Here is an 11146-nt window from a genome sequence, read left to right as displayed (position 1 = left end):
AGTGTCACTGGCCCTCATATGTGGGATCCGAACCGGGGCCCTCTGGCATCCCAAGCGAGTTCTTAACCATCGCGCCACTCGGCCGGCCCTCCTTTCTTTCTTTTCCCATGGTCAATGCTTCCTTTTTTTTTTTTTTTTAAAGAAATTTTATTGGGGAACAGGTTGTTCTTCCAGGACCCATCAGCTCCAAGTCAAGTAGTTGTTTCAATCTAGTTGTGGAGGGTGCAGCTCAGCTCCAAGTCCAGTCGCCATTTTCACTCTAGTTGCAGGGGGTGCAGCCCATCATCCCATGCGGGTTTCAAACCTGCAACCTTGTTGTTAAGAGCACGAGCTCTAACCAACTGAGGGCTCTGGCTGCCCACCGGCAGCTCAGCTCAAGTCGTCGTCTTCAATCTAGTTGCGGAGGGCACAGCTCACTGGCTCATATGGGAATCTAACTGGCAACCTTGTTGTTCAGAGCACGCGCTCTAACCAACTGAGCCACGCTGCCGCCTCAAGACTTCCTTTTTAAATGTCCCCCAGGTCTTGCACTTTTCTCCTGGGTGTTTCTAGAGTACTTTACTCATCCATGGATCCCTCCCTAGTTCTTGGTCTAGTTCCCCCAATTTCTTCTGACCTCAGGATTTTATCTCTTCTTGAACAAGGAAGATCACCTAACACACTTGGGTAAGTGTAACCTAGGTAATGGTGACACTTTTCAATTCCAGATATTTTTTCCAGCCGAAAAAACGATCCTCCATTTACTTGTCAGTGAGGAGTTGCTGTGATCTGCCGGCCTGTCCACAGACCATAAGCCACATGGGAACAACCCTAATGCTGGTTCAAGTTCAGTAACTTGGAAAGCAGTGGTCAGGAGGGCACATCACTGAGAGAGATTCTAAGAGGTGCCAATTACATATGGTCACTCAACACCAGAGCTCTCTAATGCAGGTAAAGAAGCTGTATTTATAATTTAGTGTTCAGGACCTACAGAGCTAAACATGCGCCATTAGTCGCCTAAAAAGGCAAGTTGGCGCAGTCTCATATCTTCTGTCCCCTGAATGCTGTTGGTTTCCAGTAGCCTGAACTTGGCCTGCCTCCCAGTGCTGACCTGATCAGGGACACAGTGACTCAGTCACTCCATCCCCTCCCCCCACCTCTCTGCATTGTCTCAGCCAGTATGTTGGCAGCCTGATTATTTGCTTTTCCTCCATACCTGACGGCGTGTCTCCTGTGAGCTGGAGATGAGGCTGACTCACCTGGCTGGCATGCCAATCAGGTAAGGCCACTTGCTCTCTTCAAAGCCTCAGGAATAGGCTTCTCTTCCTCCCTACCTGTTGCTAGGCCTCTGGTGGCCTTAGAAGCCCATTCTTACATCCTCAGGGGATTTGTCAGGACCAGAGTGGGAACACACCCAATCTTGCCAAGAGCCCTGTAGTTAATGTCCTAACACAGCTCTCCTGGGGACCAGCACTTGGCAATCATTGAGGGCTGATAAGTCCTATTTACAACTAAGTACCTCCAGTGACCTTTAGTGTTACAGGCCTTATGTCAGGGGTTTCTATGTAGGGGTTCCCCTAATGCCTAACATTAGGAGCCCATTAGGAGGTGCAGGAACATAAATGGTGTCACTCTTCTCTCTTGATGTTTTATTCTTCCTAGGTTTTTTTGTTTTTGTTTTTTTATTTATTTGTTGGGGAACAGTGTGTTTTTCCATGACCCGTCAAGTCGTTGTTTCAATCTAGTTGTGGAGGGCACATCTCAGTGGCCCATGTGGGGATCAATCCGGCAACCTTGGCTTTGTGAGCACTGCGCTCTAACCAACTGAGCTAACCGGCCGCTCCCTTAGGTTTTTTTTATTAGTTTATTAAATAGTAGACTTAAGAGCAAATGCTTGTTGAATTGTGAAAACTAACAATCCAAAGCAGTTGTTAGATTCCAATTGACTGGTGAAGACATTTATAGTTTCGGATTTTATAGGAAACCTTTAAAAGGAGGTGATACAGGTTGGGCCTTGAACGCTAGGGAGAAAACTTATGACAGGAGGAATGTTGGGAAGTAGCATGGTGTGTGCTCTCACCGGCTCGCTAGTGCTGATGGCACATCTCTTCCCAGCTCCATGTTCAGTGACGTTGCATTAGTAGCATGAAATTGTCAGGGATAGGAATATTTACAACATGGAGACTGGTAAATGCTATAAATCAGGGCTTTTTCCTCCTGGAGAGCTGGTTGTTAATATGTACCAGCACACCACTGGTGGTAAAGGAAGTAGAACAAAACATAGAGATAGAAATTAGCAAGCCATATTCTGGAGTTAGGTCTAGATTGGGGTCAGATTGTATAGGATCTAAGGGAAAACTAAGGAAGTTTGACTTTATCCTATAGATATCAAGGAGTTGATGGCATTTTATTGTTGAAATGCTTTTGGTTATAAGCAATAGAAAAACTAAACTCAAAATGGCTTAAACAACAGGAATTTCAAGGAGGATCACTCAGGGTTGGTTAATTCAACAGTTGACCCAAGACCCAGATTCTTTTCATGTTTTTGCTCTGCAATCCATAGCATATCAGCTTGTCCTCCAACCAGGACATCTGTTCTGAATCCAACAATACGCAGCAGGAGAAGAGAACAATTTCTTATTTCTCTTGATCTCTTTGTAAGAGCGAGGAAGTCCCACAGATTTCCTCCAATCGCACATTGGTCAGAACTTTATCAAATGCTTAAACCGATTACGCAAGGGGAATGGAACCCTGTGATTAGCTTTGATCCATCAGTGTTTCAGCCATTTCCCTCCCATTCAGTCCCCAGCCTTCTTCCACTGGAGCGAGTCTCCCTTGAAAACCAGTCATGTAGAGAAAGATGGCTACTTGAACATAATCAGGGTGCCCTAAGCAAGAAGGAGGGTGGACATTGGTTAAGTAACCAACATGTTGCTACAGCTTTTGAAAAGAGAGAAAATATGCATATCAATGAAATGTTTTAGGAAGTATAATGTTGCAATGATTTGCAGGAATAAAGGGCCCAGGAATAGAGAGACCCAGTGACGCTATTATAAATGTCTGGATGTGACTCTATTATGTGCTTCCAAAGCAATAGCTCTCAACTGCCAATTCATTCCTTTATTCATTAAATAAATATTTAATGAGTGGCTGCCATGGGTCACTGTGCTAGGTAGTATGGATAAAATGGTGAACTTATCTCATGGAGCTTCACTATCTAATGGATGAAGCAAATATCAATAAAATAATCCACAAGAAAATGTAGATTTATAACTTAGTTACCGTAATGAAGGAACCCAGGATATTTGTTTTCTATTTATTTATTTATTTTAAGGAGGGTGCAGCTTAAAGCAGCCCATGCTGGGATCGAACCGGCAACCTTGTTGTTCAGAGCACACGCTCTAACCAACTGAGCCACCCGGCCGCTCTCTATATTTTTAATTGAGTTAATATTCACACAGTGAAATGCACAAATATTTTTTGTTAAGATTTTTATTAAAATATAGCTAACATATTAGTTTCAGTATTAGTTTATATACCTAAAGAAGTGATCACCATGATAAGTCCAGCAACCATCTGAAACCATACAATGCTATCACAATATTATTGACGATATTCCCTATGCTGTATGTTACATTCCCCAGGACTTATTTGTTTATACCTAGAAATTTAAACCTTTTATTTCCCTTCACCTTTTCCCCCCTTTTTAAAATTTTTCAATTATAGTTGACATTCAATGTTATCTTATATTAGTTTCAGGTGTACAGCTTAGTGGTTAGACATTTATATAATTTACAAAGTGATCCCCCTGACAAGTCTAGTACCCACCTGGCACTATACATATTCCTTATGTTTTACCTTACATCCTCATGACTATTTTATAACTACCAATTTGTACCTCTCAATCCCTTCACCTTTTTCACCCCATCCCCAACGGCTTGCTCCCTTCCCTGCATCTATGAGTTGGTTTCTGTTTTGTTTGTTCATTTATTTTGTTCTTTAGATTCCACATATAAGAGAGATCATATGGTATTTGTCTCTCTTTTCTGACTTATTTCACTTAGCATAATACCTTCCAGGTCCATCCATGTTGTCACAAATGGTAAGATTTCATTCTTTTTTATGGCCAAGTAATTTCATTGCATATATGTACCACTTCTTCTTTACTTAATCATGTACTGATGGGCACTTAGGTTGCTTCCATATCTTGGCTATCGTAAATAATGCTGCCATGAACATAGGGATGCATATGTCTTTTCAAATTAGTATTTTGGATTTCTTTGGATAAGTACCCAGAAGTGGAATTGCTGGGTCGTAAGGTCTATTTGGAATTTTTTGAGGAACCTCCATACTGTTTTCCATAGTGGCTGCACCAATTTGCAGTCCCACCAAGAGGAAAGGCACAGATCTTAAGATACAACTTGAAGTACATGTGTAATAGCCACTCTATCAAGACAGAGAACATTTCCCTCACCCCAGTAGTTTCCTTCATACCCCCTTTCTGTTCAATCCCCACCTCCCCCCAATAGGCAGCCATAGTTTGACTTCTATCATCAAGATTGCTGTTCCCTTTTCTCAAATTTTATATTAATGGCTTCTTTTTCTCAACAAATGATTTTGAGATTTATCCATGTTGTTGTATTTAAAGGGAGTTCATTTTTGAAGTTTGTATTCCATTGTTTCATCAATGTATTTGTCTATTTTTCTGTTGATAAACATTTGAGATGTTTCCAGTTTGGGCCTATTATGATTAAAGCTGTTATGAACATTCACATATAAGCTTTTTGTAGACATATGTTTTAATTTCTTTGGGTTAATTCCTAGGAGTGAAATTGCTGGGTCATGGGGTAGGAATGTGTTTACCTTAATAAAAAAACATAGATGTTAGAGAGCTAAAAAACAAATTGAGTAAAGTTGCAGGATACAAAATCAATATACAAACATCTGTTGCATATTTTCTACAAACTAACAACAAGCTATCAGAAAGAGAAATTAAGAAAACAATCCCATTTACAATTGCATCAAAAAGAATAAAATACCTAGGAATAAATTTAACCAAGGAAGTAAAAGACCTGTAGACTGAAAACTATAAGACATTGATGAAAGAAATTGAAGGAGACACAAGTAAATGAAAAGATATTCTGTGCTCACAGATAGGAAGAATATTGTTAAAATGTATATACTACCCAAAGCAATCTACAGATTCAGTACAATCCCTATCAAAACTCCACTGGCATTTTTCAGAGAAATAGAACAAACAATCCTAAAATTTGTATGGAACCACGAAAGACCCCAAATAGCCAAAGCGACCTTGAGAAAGAACAAAGCCAGAGACATCATGCTTCCTGGTTTCAAACTATGTTACAAAGCTGCTATAGTAATCAAAACAGTATGGCATTAGCATAAAAAGAGACATATAGATCAATAGAACAAAAGAGGGAGACCAGAAATAAATCTATGCATATATAGTCATTTAATCTATGACAAAGGAGGCAAGAATATAACATGGGGAAAGGACAGTCTCTTCAATAAATGGTGTTAGGAAAACTGGACAGCCACATGCAAAAGAGTGAAACTTGACTACTACCTTACACCACATACAAAATTAACTCAAAATGGATTAAAAACTTGAAAGTAAGACCTGAAACCATAAAACTCCTAGAAGAAAACAGGCGGTAAACTCCTTGACATTGGTCTTGGTGAAGATTTTTTGGATCTGACTCCAAAAACCAGCAACAAATGAAAAATACACAAGTGGGGCTGCATAACTAAAAAGCTTCTGCACAGCAAAAGACATCATCAACAGAATGAAAATGCGACCCACTGAATGGAAGAAAATATTTGCAAATCATATATTTGATAAGAGGTTATATCTAAAATACATAAAGAGCTCATACAACTCAATAGCAAAAAACAAACAATGTGACTAAAAAATGGGCAGAAGACCTGAATAGACATTTTTCCAAAGAAGACACACAGGTGGTCAACAGGTACATGAAAAGATGCTCAACATCACTAGTCATCAGAGAAATACAAATTAAAACCACAATGAGATGTCACCTCACACCAGTTAGAATGGCAGTTATCAAAAAGATAAGAAATAACAAGCGTTGGTGAGGATGTGGAGAAAAAAGAACCCTCATACACTGTTGGTGGGAATGTAAATTGGTGCAGCCACTCTGGAAAACAGTATGGAGGGTACTCAAAAAATTAGAAATAGAACTACTATATGATCTAGCAATTCCACTTCTGAGTATTTATCCCAAGAGAACAAAAACACTGATTCAAAAAGATATATGCACCCCCATGTTCATTGCAGCATTATTTACAACAGCCAAGATATGGAAACAACCTAAGTCTCTATCAAGTGATGAATGGATAAAGATGTGGTACATACATGAAATGGAACACTTCTCAGCCATAAAAAAGAATGAGATCTTACCATTTACGACAAGATGAATGGACTTAGAGGGTATTATGCTAAGTGAAATAAGTCAGACAAAGACAAATACTGTATGATCTCACTTATATGTGGAATTTTATAAAAGCCAAAACAAACAAACAAACAAACAAACAAACAAACAAACAGCCAAATTCATTGATACAGAGAACAGATTGGTGGTTTCCAGAGAAGGAGGTCTAGGGGGGTAGGCGAAATGGGTGAATGTGGTCAAAAAGTACAAGCTTCCAGGTATAAAATAAATAATGGGGGTGTAATGTACAGTATGGTGACTATACTTAATAATACTGTATTACATATTTGAAAGTTGCTAAGAGAGTACATCTTAAACGTTCTCATCACAGGAAAAGGAATTTCTAACTATGGTGATGAATGGTAAGTAGATTTACTGTGGTGATCATTTCAGTGTATACAAATACCGAATCACTATGTTGTACATCTGAAAAGGATATAACGTTATACGTCAATTATGCCTCAATAAAAAAAGGGAACCGTGGATGTTTTAAAAATACATGGATTCAGGATCCTCAGCCCCAAGAAGTCTGAGTCAGTGAGTCTGAAGTTCCTAGACACATACAGTATATAGGTTTTAAAACTCCACAGACTCACCAGTCTAAATTATAGTGGTGGTAGTGGAAAGGCAGCTATCTTGGTTTGGTTTTCTTTTCCACCACAAAAACATATAAATACAAACAATTGCTGGGGTTTTCTTTTCCTGGTTAGCTGCAAAATAGCTTTCTCTGAACATTTCCCCCTACTCTATCCATTAGCCCCAGTGTTGAAATAATCTCTCCGTTTGGTTTCTCTGGTGAAATGCAGAGCTCCGTTTTTTCTGCTCTTGTTTAGAATGAAGTGAAAGCTTCGGGAGCTCCTAGCCACAGCTAAATGGAGTAAACAAAAACAGGCTTTCAGGGTGGAAGAGAGCTTTGTATGAGTGGCAGTTGAGGGCGTGTGGCCCTGGGTACACTGGTAGGGCCTTTCTTTCCTCACGATTCTTCTACCTGGCAGCAAAAAAATAATCACCTGTGTTTGGGTTGCTGACAGCGACATCGGACAACTGCTTCCGAGCATTTGGCATAGTGACAGCCCGAATGGCTGCACCATCACTACAGAAGAGGTCCCCAGTTCTAGGCAGAGAAACTGACACATAGAAATAGGAAGGGAGTCACTTAATGGATTAGGGGCTGGCTGAGCTGGGACCAGAACCCAGGTGGCCTGGCTCCCAGCCCGGCTGACCACACTGCTACCCACACAGCCTAGGCTGACCCAAAACAAGCAGCCCATTGAGCAATTGCACAAACAACAATGAGTGATGGATGGTCAGAGCAAGACACAGGCACAAAGCAACTGCAACCCCATCGCTTCCTGGCCCCTAAATTTCCAGGCAAGCCTGTAAAGTGTGGTCACTTAAATGAGTTTGACCAGCAACTTGGCCCAGCATCCAAATTTGGAAACTTTTTGTGGTCACTGCCAAAACTAAAAGTCTGCCTTGTACTGAGGGTGGAGAGTGCCTTTGAACTGCATACCTGGCCCTAAAACATCTGTGGTTGTGGAGTTAAGACTAGAAAGACGTAAACAGAGACGCATACCCTGGTCTTGGGAGGGCATTGATTTTTGAGGCTCCTCACCTATGGATCTGTCCTCTTACCCCAGACTTAGCTAGCGAGGGGTGGAGGGTGTGTGTGGGGCAGGTGATCAATGGAGTTCAGTTAGAATCAACTCAAATGACCAAGTCTCATCCTACCCTTCCTCTCAAATTTGCCACTGAGCCCTAGCCAAAACGTGTAGTCCCCACATGCTTGAAGCCCAGGCCAAATGGTTCTGCTTGCGAACCTGTATTGTTAGTCCTGGGGGTGCCTCACGCAAGGCACTCCGAACTGCTTGGCCTTGGTATGGCCCTAGGCCCAGCCTCAAATCTTCAACTCTAAACCCAGGGTATCCCCAAGAGATATAGATGTCTAGGAAGTTTCCTGTTTCAGGTGTCGATTTTCTAGTCTTGAGCTGGATAATTCTAAAATATCTATGCTCCACCCATCCTGTTTAGAAACTGAAGGCTTCAGCAAGTAGTGAGGAGACAGAAACGTGGACTGTAATGTTCATTTTTAAATAGACCTAATGGGCACAATTTAGACAATAAACATTCTGAGTATGTGGACCAGGTGCCACAATGTTCGGAATCTGAGTGAAACCTTAGGATTTCTTTGGTCAGACTGTAGCAGGGACTGGCCTCATTTTGTGTTTGTCATAAGAGGTATTAATTACACGGCACTTCTTATCTGAAACAGTCCACATTCTAATATTTATTTATTCAGTCATCAAATACGGAAGGTCTCCTATGTGTCAGACAAGCTTATGTTCTCAGAGCCATTGCACTTCACACAGCAGGTGTGTGAGGTTTGCTTTATAGAATATAAAGTTTTACGTGTTTTACTAAAGTGTAAGATCTCTGATGCCTGGAATTGTCTTGTTCACTTTTTTACGTTCCCAGGGTCAGTGAGCGCAGTGCCTTGCACATAGTAGGGACTCAGTAAATATTTTGTTGAATTATACTGGAATGCTGTTAAAAGGCATTACCAAAAGAAGTGCTACGTAACTTTTTTTGATTGTGCTGAGTCTAAGGCAGATGTGTCAATAGGGCATCATCGTTGTTCATAAAAATCGGGGGTTTATAGAGCAGGGTATGTCCACTTCGTGAGTGAAGGTTGGCGGGTGCATAGCTGGGCGGAGACTGGTCTGGAAGAAGCGTTGTTCGTTTTCCTCTGGTCAGTCCAGAGCGATTGAGTGGAGTAACTAGAATTTCCGTCTTCTCATTCTAGAGTATTTTCTCATCCCTCTCACCTTTCTAGAACCACCCCGCCTCCTTCTGTTTCTTCCCAAAGGGCTGTAGCCAACGAAGTCTACCTCCAAGTCTCGAGAGTTCACCCTGCCTCCCTCCAGCTCTGGTTCAAGAACTCTCCAGGCCAGCGGCGGTAGGGACCGCGGCCAGGCAAACACCGGGTCACGCGCGGGGCAAGCGCCAAACTGGCCGCGGCTCGGGGAGCGCCGCAAAAGGCGGGGCTGCGGGGCAGGAGGCCCGGGGGCGGCTGGGGTGTCACCACCAACCCGCTCCGGCCGGAAACTGGCGCTTGTTTCCGGCCGGACGGCCGAAAATCACCGATCCTGAACCAGCCGCCGGAGTCGGAGTGGCGACCGGGTGTGGAGTAGGCAAAAAGCCACTGGGGGAGGCCAGTCTGGATCAGCCCCGTCCGGCTCCGGCTCCTGATCCTGTGCGGAGCGACAGCCGCGGTCGCAGTCTCCGCCGCCGCCTCCGCTTCCATCGTCGTCGGGGGAGGGGCCGGCCGGACCCCGGGGTCACAGCAGAGGAATGAGGAGAGGCGGCCGGGCCCCGCGCTCCGCCCCGGCCTAGGGCCTTGCCCCGGGAGCCGCGAGGGTAACGGAGCCCCCCGCCCTGTCACCCACCCCCCGTCTGCTCTCGCCCCTCTCACCTCTTCAGTCTCTCAAACTCTGACCCTCTGTTCTCCACTGTCCCCCTTCTCCTTTCTGATTAGAGTTCACCGGAGCCGTCGCCCCTCGGCACCCCCTCCCCGCCCTCACTGTGCCTTGCTTCGTTCCAGCCTGTCCCCCGTTTCCCTTCCCTTTCACCTGCGCCCCGCGTCCCTGGTCCCCCCACCTCCGCTCCTGGCCCCCCTTTCAAGTGTGCTGGGCAGTTTGGACGGTTCCCCCTTGTCAGACTTTCCGGGAGGGATGCTGGAGTTTTAAGGTGGTTAGGAGCGCAGGCTGCTGCTACCCCAGAGCAGGATCAAGTTCATTTTAAAGTCTCAATGTAAAAGTAAAATGAAAAGGCAACAAGCTTGTTCTCCCCTGTTGATATCCAAACTGAGGTGCGTCCAATAATGGAGGAAGGGAGCGAAAAAGAAGTGTGTGTGTGTGTGGGGGGGGGGAATTCTAGGGCAGGCTTTTGAACTTTAGAAAAAAGAAAAGTTGCCATGAGCCGATGGAAACTTTAGAAGCTGATGATGAGTAAGCTGGGGGCTGCGTGATCTCACTCCTCTTCTCATAATTACTAGGTTAACGGTGTGGCTCTGGTCGCGATGGAATGGGATTTGTTTACTGGGCCGGCGTATTTTTAGCTTGTCGGCTCACAAGGACCAGCGCTCTGAATCCCTCCCGCCCTCTCCCTCCCTCTCCCTCCTTCTCCCTCCCTGTCTAGGTAGCCTGTCTAATGTAGGTGGCTCCTCTGGGCAAAATACAGATACGAATATTAAGTTGAAAGGAGCTGATTGGTGAAATTTTATGTACGGGAGTCTCCCCAAACTCGACAAGGAGTTTTCATGAATGCAAAAGCAAGAATTAGCGGTACTCTGATTTTTATTTTCCTTATATTTTTATAAGTACGTATATAAAATGCTTTTCAGAAAATCTGAACCTGGTAATTTTTCATCCGTTGGCTTCTTGTACTGTATAGTTAGGAGAGCATCGAGGAGGCTGGAGCCCTTTGTTTTTCAGAGCCTGTTTCTAAGGTGGGAAAGGACCAAATAGGCAGAAGAGGTGGTGGTAAGTCTAGTCCCAAAGGGTAGCTAATCCGAAATCTTATAAAAAATATTTTCCATACTGTATAACTTTAAAAATGTTCTTCGTAGTAAGCGACATTGCATTCCTGATGGGGTGAAGCAGACTGCAGGGACTTAAGCCGGTGGCTAGGGAGAA

At 43.5% G+C, this 11146-nt stretch overlaps 1 protein-coding gene across 4 annotated transcripts in view; it reads left to right on the top strand.

Moving 5' to 3' along the window:
- Positions 1–1234: 1234 nt before the first annotated feature.
- Positions 1235–11146, top strand: part of OTUD7B (OTU deubiquitinase 7B) — an 86447-nt gene continuing 76535 nt past the window's right edge. For 2 of the 4 annotated variants that reach the window (XM_019625328.1, XM_019625323.1), the window contains exon 1: positions 9512–9869. The gene's annotated coding sequence lies outside the window, so the exon portion shown is untranslated. Of the gene's footprint in view, positions 1259–9511; positions 9870–10670; positions 10994–11146 lie in introns of those variants that run through there. The other 2 variants (XM_019625325.1, XM_019625326.1) reach the window with 2 other exon arrangements.

This window comes from Hipposideros armiger, unplaced genomic scaffold (assembly GCF_001890085.2).
Source record: "Hipposideros armiger isolate ML-2016 unplaced genomic scaffold, ASM189008v1 scaffold_621, whole genome shotgun sequence".
NCBI lineage: Eukaryota > Metazoa > Chordata > Mammalia > Chiroptera > Hipposideridae > Hipposideros > Hipposideros armiger.
The sequence above is the reverse complement of the archived record's forward strand: the minus strand, read 5'-3'. Positions and strand labels throughout refer to the sequence as shown.